At 34.3% G+C, this 11485-nt stretch overlaps 1 non-coding gene across 1 annotated transcript; it reads right to left on the bottom strand.

The window, feature by feature from the left end:
• Positions 1 to 10149: 10149 nt before the first annotated feature.
• LOC113276957 lies at positions 10150 to 10253 on the bottom strand. The gene has a single exon (XR_003324740.1). It is a non-coding gene; the product is annotated as a U6 spliceosomal RNA (small nuclear RNA).
• Between the last annotated feature and the right edge of the window lie 1232 nt (positions 10254 to 11485).

The following is an 11485-nucleotide window of genomic DNA, read 5'->3' as shown; positions in this document are numbered from 1 at the left end:
GATTCTTTTACCCAATGCATTGCGTTTTTGTTATCATTTCAGTTTCCTCCTCCATCTCAATATTTTAAGATTGTTGTTTCCAAAATAGAATAGAAAATCTAAATTAGTGCTTTGGTATGCACCATTTGAAGTTGTTACAAATAAATAAGTAGCTAGACTAGTTTATAACAAGGTTTGAAAAACAGGACACGGCTTAGGTCACGGCCACTGAGCGTGACTGTTATAACGCGTTTTGACGGGTGTGAGCACGTTTCAGCCAAAATTCGCGTTATTTAGGTAAAAAACGCGTTTTTTATACGTTATTCTAAAATAATGGGCGTTATAACGGTTAAATATAAAATGAAAAAGAGTTATGATTTGAAATTCCTATCTAACAGTTACAACGTGCGTGGAAACAGTTATAACGAGTTTAATAACGTTGTTGTAACGTTTTTTATATATTATTGTTTTATTCTTTTATTTTTACAATATTAGTTGTAATTTTTTAATCATTAATTTAAAATATAAAGAATTGTAAGAAAAAAAATTTATATTCTTTTTTATTAAAAAACGGTTATAACTGACGTGAAAACAGAAAAATGGTCTAAAAACTTATGTCAAAATGTTATTTAGATGGAAAAACGTAAAATTCAATTTTAGAAAAACGGTTATAATATGTGTGAAAACGAAAAAACGGTCCTAAAAAACTGCCGTTATTTCCTACTTATCGGTATTATGTAGGCACGGGGTTCGGGAACACTCACGACCACAGTATATGGGTGTGACCGTTTTAACGGGTGTTTTTCAAACCTTGGTTTATAGAGAACATTCATAACATACTCATGTTGACTAAAAAATACAATAATTTGTGAGCCTTCTTTATTCTAACATGAGCCTATCAATATGGTTTGCGTGTTTAATCCAAGAAGCCAAAATGACAAGAGTTACTAGGTTGTTGATAAAGTAACTTGGTAGAATGATGCTTTCTAAAGCTGTTATCTACCATCACAAAGGAGCAAGTGAGAAACAGGTAATCAATGATATTATTTAAAAGGATCATTCTTACAGAGTTATGATATGCTTTAATTAGGCAATCATTAATCGTTGCAGTGTTACTACAAACACACAAACTTTTAACATACACAATACATACCAAAGGTCAAGTCAACTATTGTTGACTTGACATACACACTCTCTAATACATCCCCTCAAACTGCTAAAGACTAACATTCATAACAAGTTGATGAAAAACAGAAAAAACAACAAACACACATACTTTTCACACACACACAAAAAAAATACAGAACAACGGTCAAGTCAAGTAACACACTTGTCCCAAAATATGAGACCACCGATTGTATAATCGGTAGATAATAAACATCACGAAACCACCGATTGTGCAAATAGAGAAATTTAAGATTCTATTGGTTTTTGAAAAATTTGAATTTGGGGTTACTACTACAATTAGTAGATAAAGAACAACACGAGAATACCGATTGTACAATCGGTAGAAAATAAACATCACGAAACTACCGATTGAACAAATAGAGAAATTCAAAATTCCGTTGGTTTTTGAAAATTTTGAATTTGGGGCTACTACCACAATCGGTAGATAAATAACATCGCGAGACCACCGATTGTACAATCGGTAGACAATAAACATCACGAAACTACCGATTGCGCAAATAGATAAATTCAAAATTCCATTGGTTTTTGAAAAAATTGAATTTGGGGCTACTAAAATCGGTAGAAAATAAACATCACGAAACTACCGATTGAGCAAATATAGAAATTCAAAATTCCATTGGTTTTTGAAAATTTTGAATTTGGGGCTACTACCACAATCGGTAGATAAAGAACATCACAAGACTACCGATTGTACAATCGGTAGATAATAAACATCAGGAGACTACCGATAGTGTAAATAGAGAAATTTAAAATTTCATTGTTTTTTGAAAAATTTGAATTTGGGACTACTACCACAATCGGTAAAAAATTAACATCACGAAATTACCATTTTAACTACCGATTATAATTTTCATAACACAAACCAACATACATCAATATAAACTATGGATTATAATATTGTCTACCGATTATGAAGGGTATATTAAATATTTTGAAAAAAAATGAGACAAGCTTTATTTTAGTTTTGGAAAGCCCATTTTTGTCTTATTAGTCACCCCTAATTCTTTCGGGGTCGCCCTCAAAGACTCCAGGATATATACGGGGCTTGGAAACAAAACAATTGTTAATTATTAATGTTGTTCATCTCTTTTTTATTACCTCTAATTAAGTTCATTGGTGTTTTGTTTATCTTTATCTCTCTATTGTGTTTTATCTTTTTCTTTTCCATTCTCAGTAATTCTCCGATTCATTCCCGAATAATTCGCGAACGTATCCGAACTGCCCGAATCCGAATGATATTTCTGAATTATTTGAACTCCGAACCTAGTTCGCGGATTATATGGATCTCACGAATGATTCGCGAACGTATGCGAACTTACCGAATCCGAATGATATTTCCGAACTAGAACTCCCATAAATAACTCTCCGACCAGAATTATGTTGATTGGTTTTTGTTTGAATTTGTATATACTTTATATTTAAATATAATTATTCAGTTAAAATTTTCTATTGGTAGTTGTTTAACCAGGTTTTATATGTTTTTTTTTGTTTAAAAGTCTATAAACTCGTTTTAAATACATTTATGCGATTAAATTTTTTACTTCTTGTTAAATAATCACGCTAAAATATTTTTTTCCATCTTATAAATCATATACACATAAATTTGTCTCGTCATAAGGTCATAATATTTATCAATTTATCATATATGTAAGACGAATTCTAAGTGTTGAACTCACATTTATAAAACGAATATGCACGTACGTATGCTGTTCCGAACTACTGTCCGAACAACGAACCGTTGACCGTATTTTTGACCGAATCTAATCTATCCGAATCCGTATAATTCCCGTACGTATGCCGTCCCGAACTACTACCCGTATCCCGAATTGCTAACTAGGTCTCAGTTGTGAGGTTTTTTATTCTTCACCAATTTGAGATTTATTTGTTTATGACAACCACGATTTTGAATACAAAAAAAAAAAAACTTACTTTATAATGTTTAAATCAAAGACTTAGCTACATCGATAAAAAAAAAAAGTACATCCACATGAGGATCATAAACTAAGCACATAAACATTCATTTATTTAAAAAGAAACAACACAAAAAATGATTAAGTCATTTGTATTTGTTCTCATTTCATAATTCAACATGCTGAAGCATCAGTCTTCGATTACATCGTAGCATGTTTCGTAGTATACCAATACTTTATTATCACATACGAAACACCAACGAAGTCTAGTGAAAATATTACGCCGCCACATATGCAGGTTCAGGTAGATGACTATTGGTGTTACCAGAATCGGGAATTATCTCTTCTTTTCAACGTCTGCGGTCATCCAACTCAAAACCAATTGGCAATAAGTGGAACGGCACTTCCATATTATATTTTAAGTTCATTATGCGAAAAGTAGGGATGTGGGACTATTTGTCCTTTCACACCCTCCCTCATGTGTAAGGCCAATCACTCGGCCTAACACGTGGACCTACGCACGTGTGGGTGTTGGGTGTGCAGGTGATATAGGTCACGGTCCACCCCACGTACAGGTCATACGAGTGACCAGTCATTCGGTCACGGGTGTACATGTGCCCACTCGGGTCGCGACGGCTACTAATTCGGCCTACACCCCGCGTATGGGACCTAGCTCCGATACCATGTTAAAGTCTGCGGGCATCCAACACAAAACCAATTGGCAATGAGTGGAGCGGCCCTTCCATATTACTCCCTCTGTTTCTGAAAGACCGTCCTCTATTCCTTTTTCGTCAGTTTCAAAATTGTGCCCAGCTTCTGTTTATAGTCATACTTTTTCAATGAACTCTCTAATATACATTTGAATTCTTTATAATCATAAATCCATTTTTAACGTTACCCAATCTAAAATATTGAAGAAATTAGTATAATTGAGGAAACAAATATATCATTCATTCCTTTTAAGAAAATATACATTTAATTCTAAAAAGTAAATTTTTTATAGAGTTTATACTTCATAAATTCGATATCTTTTAAATTTTCCTTTTATATTTCGTATTTATAACTCTCACAACAATTTTGGATAGTCTTTATTACTAGTATTTTTATTAAAATAATATAGGTAAGTAACTAAGGGTAGTCAAGTAAAATAGTATGGTCTCCTTAATATTTTGAGAAAGTCAAAGCGGACTATCTTTGTGAAACGGAGCGAATATATTTTAAGTTCATTATGCGAAAACTAGGGATGTGAGACTATTTGTCCTTTCACACTTTTATTTGTCTTTGTTGGCAAACTTTGGTCGCCAATGCTGACGGAAGATATAGAGATTCACCGAATAATGAAACGTGTACCTGATATTTACCATTTTTAGTTTTCACCGGTGTCTTAACTATCAAAGCAGCATCTCTTGAAAAAAGAGATCAGAAATCAACAAAAGTTGGTTAACATGGTGGATGGCAGACGTAACCACGTAACCATGAATACATATATTAAACGGAGCAGCTACGATGTGGTCGGGCCACATACTTCAAGTATGTGGTCCCTCTTTATATTTTGACACATATTGTAAAGTAGAAAAAAAAATTTAAAAACTGTTTTATTACACAACCGTTTAACCAAAAAAGAAATTAACTTCCTATTTTTTCCCAAATAAGGGTATCTTTTTACGGCCTAAGAAATGTTAAATCGAAAAAAGCAAAAATGGAAGTCTCAAAACAGAAGTTTAGAGAAAAACGGATGAGCCCACGTTGCTCCTACCCCCTAGCTTTGGCTTGGCACAGTACTCTACGTCTCTACCCATGCAAGACCAAACTACACACGCTGTACCGCGTAGCTTGCTACATCAACAGCCAGTCTTGCAGCTCTTGCCCAACCAAACCTTAGTTTGTGGTGATGTGGATGGTAAGCTTGTCGAGTTTGCTGTGTCTAAGGCTGACCACGTCTTCACATATGATAGAAAACTGAGAAGGAAATTATAATTGCGAGACACAACATGTCCTAACTAATCCATGCATGGAAAGTTTATAGAGTTTCAAGATAATGTTTGAGATATTCATTCTGGTATTACGGTGCCAGACCCGCAAGACTTAATTACACCTAGTAAGCAGATAAGACTCCGAATTCAACCATCCTTTGTCCTATAGTAGCAACCCTGAAGCATGTCTTTCAAGAATCTTCGGACAGCTCAAGCATATTAAAGATTATAGTGGATTCATAGGGGAAACGACCATGTAAGAGTGACTACTAGCCTCCGAATCTTGAAACGAAGCCCTTCGAACCTAAACTAAGCCAAGGCGTGACCTTTGGTGTTCATTTACATTGATGGAAGGGCTGCCTTGCAAAAGAAAGGTTGTGCATTTTGAATTTTGCAACCACTCCTACCGAAACTCGGTATAGTAGTACTAGAGCTGGCAATTTATGGCCGACCTGCGAGTTCACCCTTACCCGGCCCACTATAAAAAATGCTCGAAAGCGGAAACCTATTCCTTGTGTGATTACGGATTACGGAGTAAGCGTATTTATGTGTCCGTTGTGGCAAAGGAAAAAGAGTCGCTTAAAACCTGTTCACATATACCTATCAAACACTTAATTTTCTCATCTCCTTCCTCTTTATATAGCTTTTCGTCTTTCTAAGTAATTAGGTGGCCTCGCTCTCACTATATTATAATTACAGGTAAGATGACTGTTATTGTTCCGTGCATGAGCTGGGTTCCAATCTGCTGAAGAGACCTACTTGGATTGTTCTACAAAAACAATCAAGGTATGGATGCCGATAAAATGTGCCGAGTAGACATCAAGGGCGGAGTTAGGTTTTAACGAAAAGGTGTGTTGAATTTTTCTTTCCCCCTGCTCCAAGGTGCATAGTGGGCTTGCTGGACTAATTTAGAACGATTTTTTGGGGACCATAATTTTTTTTTGGGGACTATGGTTTTATTTTGGGTAAAGACATTAAAAGTAAATTTAGGTCACCCCATATCTAGTTATTTATTTAATATCTAATCTACCCTCTTGATTAATTTTAGGTTATGATTAATGAACTGAACTGCGGGTCAATTAAAGGTCAACAACAAAAAAGTAACGATGAGCACCTACAGTAGAGATGTGTCATTTCCATCAGTTATGGCTTAGCTAACTATTACAATCTAGCAAATGTTATCACCAGCAGTTGCTCGTTTCTAAATTGTACTCAAATGTAAGGAAACATGCTCATCGCTCTACTTGCTCTTAGGTAGATCAACGGTTACCAAAACCTTTATACCGTGTAAGGTTCTTTTCTTTTTAACTATATTTTGTGCCCGGGCTTCGCAAACTTGGTTCACCAATTCAATTTACAACTAAAAACTACAAATTACAAATACAATGCATCACTGGCTTTTTCTTTGATTTGGTAAAGCTCGGCTTCGCCTCTCCCAAGTCCCCATTTGATTTGGTAAAGCTCGGCTTCGCCTCGCCCAAATCCTTTAAATTGATTGGAAGCTGTTGCAAACGAACCCTAGCAGAACTTAATAACCCAAACGGGAATGCATCCACGTCGTTCTTGTGGACATTTGACGATCTTCGTATTCATTAGGAATAATTAACTTGACCATTCGGTGGTAATATCATTAGAAAAGCAAGTATCCGTTCATATTCTAGATTTATGCCCGTGCTACGCACCGGGCTTCTTTTTCTTTTAACTATATTTTTATTTAGTGTGATGTGCTTTTTCCCCGCGCATTCGCTTAGGATTTTTGATTTGGTGTGGCTCGGTTTTGCCTTGCCCGTGCGGATGCATTGTTTTTGATATGGCATCGCTCGGCTTCGCCTGGCCGAGCCCTATCCTAACGCATTTCTTTTGTTTTTTTTTGGTGTCGCGTTATTTCCAAAAACCCATAAATAAACTGAATTTGTGATACATCTGTAACTACATATTAAAATTATTTTATTCATGGAGCTTCGGGCAGAAGAATACAAAGTGACTAATCCATGAAAAAAAAAAAATAGTGTCAATACAACAAACATGAGACACACCACTGAGTTCTCTTGCCTTATCCAGAAATTATACCAATTTTTTCCATGTTACAATCCTGCAAAACAAACAGATGGATATCAGACAACAAAACAGAGACTAAAAAAAAGTGTTCGTCATATTTGCTTCATAGGATTTTTTGATAGAACATAAATATGTTTCTACTAATTACAAAATAAATTTGAAACATATGCATATCAAACAGTAAAACAGAGACTAAAAGAAAGTGCATGAACATAAATCCCAGTGTCATATTTGCTTCATAGGATTTTTTCGATAGAACATAAATCTGTTTCTGCTAATTACAAACTAAATTTGATTTTGATTAACCTAAATCTGATTGCAATCAAAAAAGCAGTGTAGGAAACTAAATCCCAGTGCAAAATCCAACTGAATAACGGCTCCAAATCATGAACCCAAAAGAAAAACCCTAACTGTATACATATTTCAGATAAGAAGAAAAATTCAATCATTGGATAACACCACATAACATGCATGATTATGAATTCAATAAAATAATATCAAAATTGTCATCAGAAAATAGCCATCCATGTTAGTAAGTTTACTAACAAGGAGCAAGCAACGTACAAATAAAATTCACTGTCGTTGCAAGTCCAAAACCTCCTTATCCAATTGTTTTTGATGTATCAAAGTCATTTGTAGCTTTTAAAATCTCACCTATACTAAATATTTTAGCTGTCCCATATATGTTCCGATGCTAGATCAAGATGTAGAGCTTAACCCACCTCATGATATCATGTCTTTGTCCATACCTGCTGCATTAAAATTTCAATTGCATTCTGGACACTTCGATATCCAGTTGAACTGAAAATACCACCTGTGTACGATTTTACCCATTGATATACTAAATGTTTTAGTTGTCCCATATATGTTCTGATGCTAGAGCAAGATGTAGAGCTTAATCCACCTCATGATATCATGGCTTTGTCCATACCAGCTGCATTAAAATTTTAATTTAGTGTTGGACACTTCGATATCCAATTGAACTGAAAATACCACATGCGTACGATACTCATTGATATACTTCCATAACATTATTTCTTATAACTACCGTATCCCGGAAGTTGGTCAGAAATTAATTGGTAGCCATCAAAAAACCAAATATCGACTTGTTAAAATGGCTACGGTTTAGGTAGTCAGAAACTACCTTTATGAACCTTGGTAGTTTTTCCATGAAAATAAAGACGAAAAACTGGCAATTTAATACCTCTTGCGAAATTATTACATGACGGTTTCAATGGTGGTGAGGCCGAAATGTCTCCCTGCTTTCTTGATAATAGCCAAGAAAATCCCATATACATAATCCAATGACTACCACAGAGGATAATGATACAAATCATGTTACCGCCAATCCCTCCTTTCTTTCTCATTTGAAATTTTGAATAGTAACTGCAAGAGGATGCATTGTCCTATTGTGATTTCCATGAACAGAATTTAACCCTCCATTTAGCATGGAGGGAGCCAAAGGTGGTGAGGGAGGGAGACCTAAAAGAGATTAAGAAGTTAACAGAAATACTTACGTCCAGCACATCAGATGGCAAAGAAGAAAGAAAACGATGTAGGAGGCAACAAAACGTATATAAAGAAAATCATGATATATAAAGAAAAGAAAAATCGAAAGTTTACATTACCTGTGAGTTGTTATCACCAGTACTGAAACTGAAAATTACATCATAATTAATCAAACAGTTACCTAAAATCAAAATACAAAACCTAAAAATCAAATAAGAAACCCTTAATAATCAAAATACTGCAATTTAGATCAATCATTATGGCTTAGGGTAACTCATCCAAAAATTTACTCCAAGAACTCCAGAATGCAGTTGGACCTGATCGCACTTCAAAACCTACAAACAATGTGAAATAAAAACGCCAGTGAATGCTCATCATCAACAAAATCACATGTATCTACTATACAAAATTTAAGGTATGGCTTTTGTAGTTTAACCTTATAAAAACCAACAATACACTATAAGATAAAAACTGATATATATTCAAAGAGATTAATATTTGAAAACCCTAACAAAAAAAAACCCGCATTAGAAAAACAAAATCTCACCAGTCAACATAGTGCGCGACTTCTCTTGCTTGTCAGTGCATGAAAAATAAATTGAATGAATTCATAATATTACTACCTCAATGCTTCACTTGATCAATACGATTACAGATATGAACAATTGAAAAAACTAAATCAACAGAACTAAATTTAGTGAGGAAGCATGGAACAAAAACACAAACACAAAAACAAAAAAAAAAAACAAAAAAAAAACCTTTTAGGGTTTTTCTGCAAGGGGAGAAGTGTTTGGGATGAAAAGAAAGGAATACCTTAAGAAATCGTTTGGAACTCTTTTATATGCTATCGGTCTCTGATAGTTGATCACTTCAAATCGTTTGAAGCTTGAACATCTCAGCTGCACTGAATCTCTTGTTTAGTAAACGAGAGTCTTTTTAGGTCGAGTCGGGCTATTGAACTGCTTCCGCAAACCGCAATAATTAACCAACTCGATTTACAAAGCTTCCAGCACAAAACTAAACGTCAAAAAAAAAAATCTAAACCTAACTGATTTCTTTTGAAATAAAATAATTTTATTAGCGAACAAAATAATCAAATCCATCACAGAGACAGAGATGATACATGATGGTAAATCAACGAACAAAAGAAGATAGGTGAATATATCATGATGATACAGATATGTAGATGGAGGAGAAGAAGGTGGAGGTTTTTTTTTTTTTGGTTTTTGGGAAAGACAGTTTTAAGAAAATATGATAAATAAATTACTTTATTTTGTGAAGAAAAACCTTGTTTTTCTCTCCTTTGAGGAAAAGTGAAACGGAGCAATTCTGTGAGAGGGTGACGGTCACCGTTCAACGTGGAGCCTAAGGAGCTTAGGATTTTAAAGGAGTTAGATATAATCTTCTTCGGAAAAAAAACAGTTACCAAAAAAAGAAAAGAAATGAAATTAAATTAAATCTGTTGAAAGGTTATTAGCCGCTTGGATCAAGAATGATTTCGTACTTTTTCTGAATATGATCTCTTAATCATTAATTAAATGTATGCTGCCAGCAAAAAAAGAGTCATCTTTGGCGCAGGGACCATGCTAATCTTCTGTGTATCGTTTCAATTTTATCGAATTTCCCCGAACGGACAAGCTTAATGAGAAGCTTTCGGCAGATAAACAAGCTTTTCATTTACCAACTGAGCGTTGTTGGACTAACTAGAGCCAAACTCACGAGTTTCATTTATTGATTGGCATCAAGGGTTCGAAACTCACTAGTCACAACTTACGTTTCTTTTATTAAGATTCAAAAACTTCGTATTTTCTCTGTTTAACTTGGTCTCTCTTTTTCTGGTTCAACATTTTGAGACGTATCTCAATGATCTCATCGTTAATACACCTGGTTCAAAACTGTTATTTTAAAGAAGTTTTACTGTCGTATCTCCTGAAATAGTCTTCCAATATTGTAGAGAGAGCGATGGAGATAGAGAATGGGAAAAAAATGCTTTATGAAGAAGTTGTTTAGATATTAAGTTGAATTGTTTAATTTCTTTGGAAGAGAAACTTCTGAAACCTAACTACAGTAAAATTTCTTTAAAATAATAGCTTTAGGACCGAAAAAATTTATTTTTTTAGAGAGATTATTATTTTAGCGAGAAGAAATTTAACCTGCGGAAGCCTAATTGGGACTAAAGAATTTTTTTATTTTAGAGAGATTATTATTTTAACGAGTATTATTTTAAGAAAGTTTTACTATATATAGTCCGTTGAGGACAGTACTGAGTAAATGGTTTACCTATTCTAACTCTCAAAAGGCCTGCATAAACAACAAGTACAACATCACAAATTATTGACGCGCAGTTAGATGGGACTTGGGAGTCTCTTGCGGACTTTGAACAAATAAAATATTCAAAAAATGAGTCATTTGTCCAAATATTTTTAAAACATGGTTCAAATGGACGAGTAAAAATTATTATGGGTGAAATGAACACCAAAAAAATAGCAAGGATGAAACTGGATTCATCCTGACTTAAACTTAAAAAATAGCAAGGATGAAACTGGATGTATCCTGATGTAAATTAAAAATAAGAAAAGTATTTGAAAATGGGTAGGATGAAACTGTTTACATCCTGGTTATTTTTACATTTTTGTCCATTTAAACAGTATCAAAATCTAAATGTCCTGTTCACCCAGAAATTGTTGATTTTGGTCTTTTTAACCAATTTTGTGTAAAATATTACCAGCTCAATAAAAAGTTAAAACCATAGTATTTTTTTTTTCGGAAATGCTACTTGGCTCCCTATTCTCCACCTCCCTATTCACCTCCCTATAATCTAAGCCTCATATCCATGTCGAGATTCGCATTCAGGTTCAGGTGGGGTTC

The sequence above is a fragment of the Papaver somniferum genome, chromosome 4 (genome assembly GCF_003573695.1).
Source record: "Papaver somniferum cultivar HN1 chromosome 4, ASM357369v1, whole genome shotgun sequence".
NCBI lineage: Eukaryota > Viridiplantae > Streptophyta > Magnoliopsida > Ranunculales > Papaveraceae > Papaver > Papaver somniferum.
This window is presented reverse-complemented; position numbering and strand designations above follow the sequence as displayed.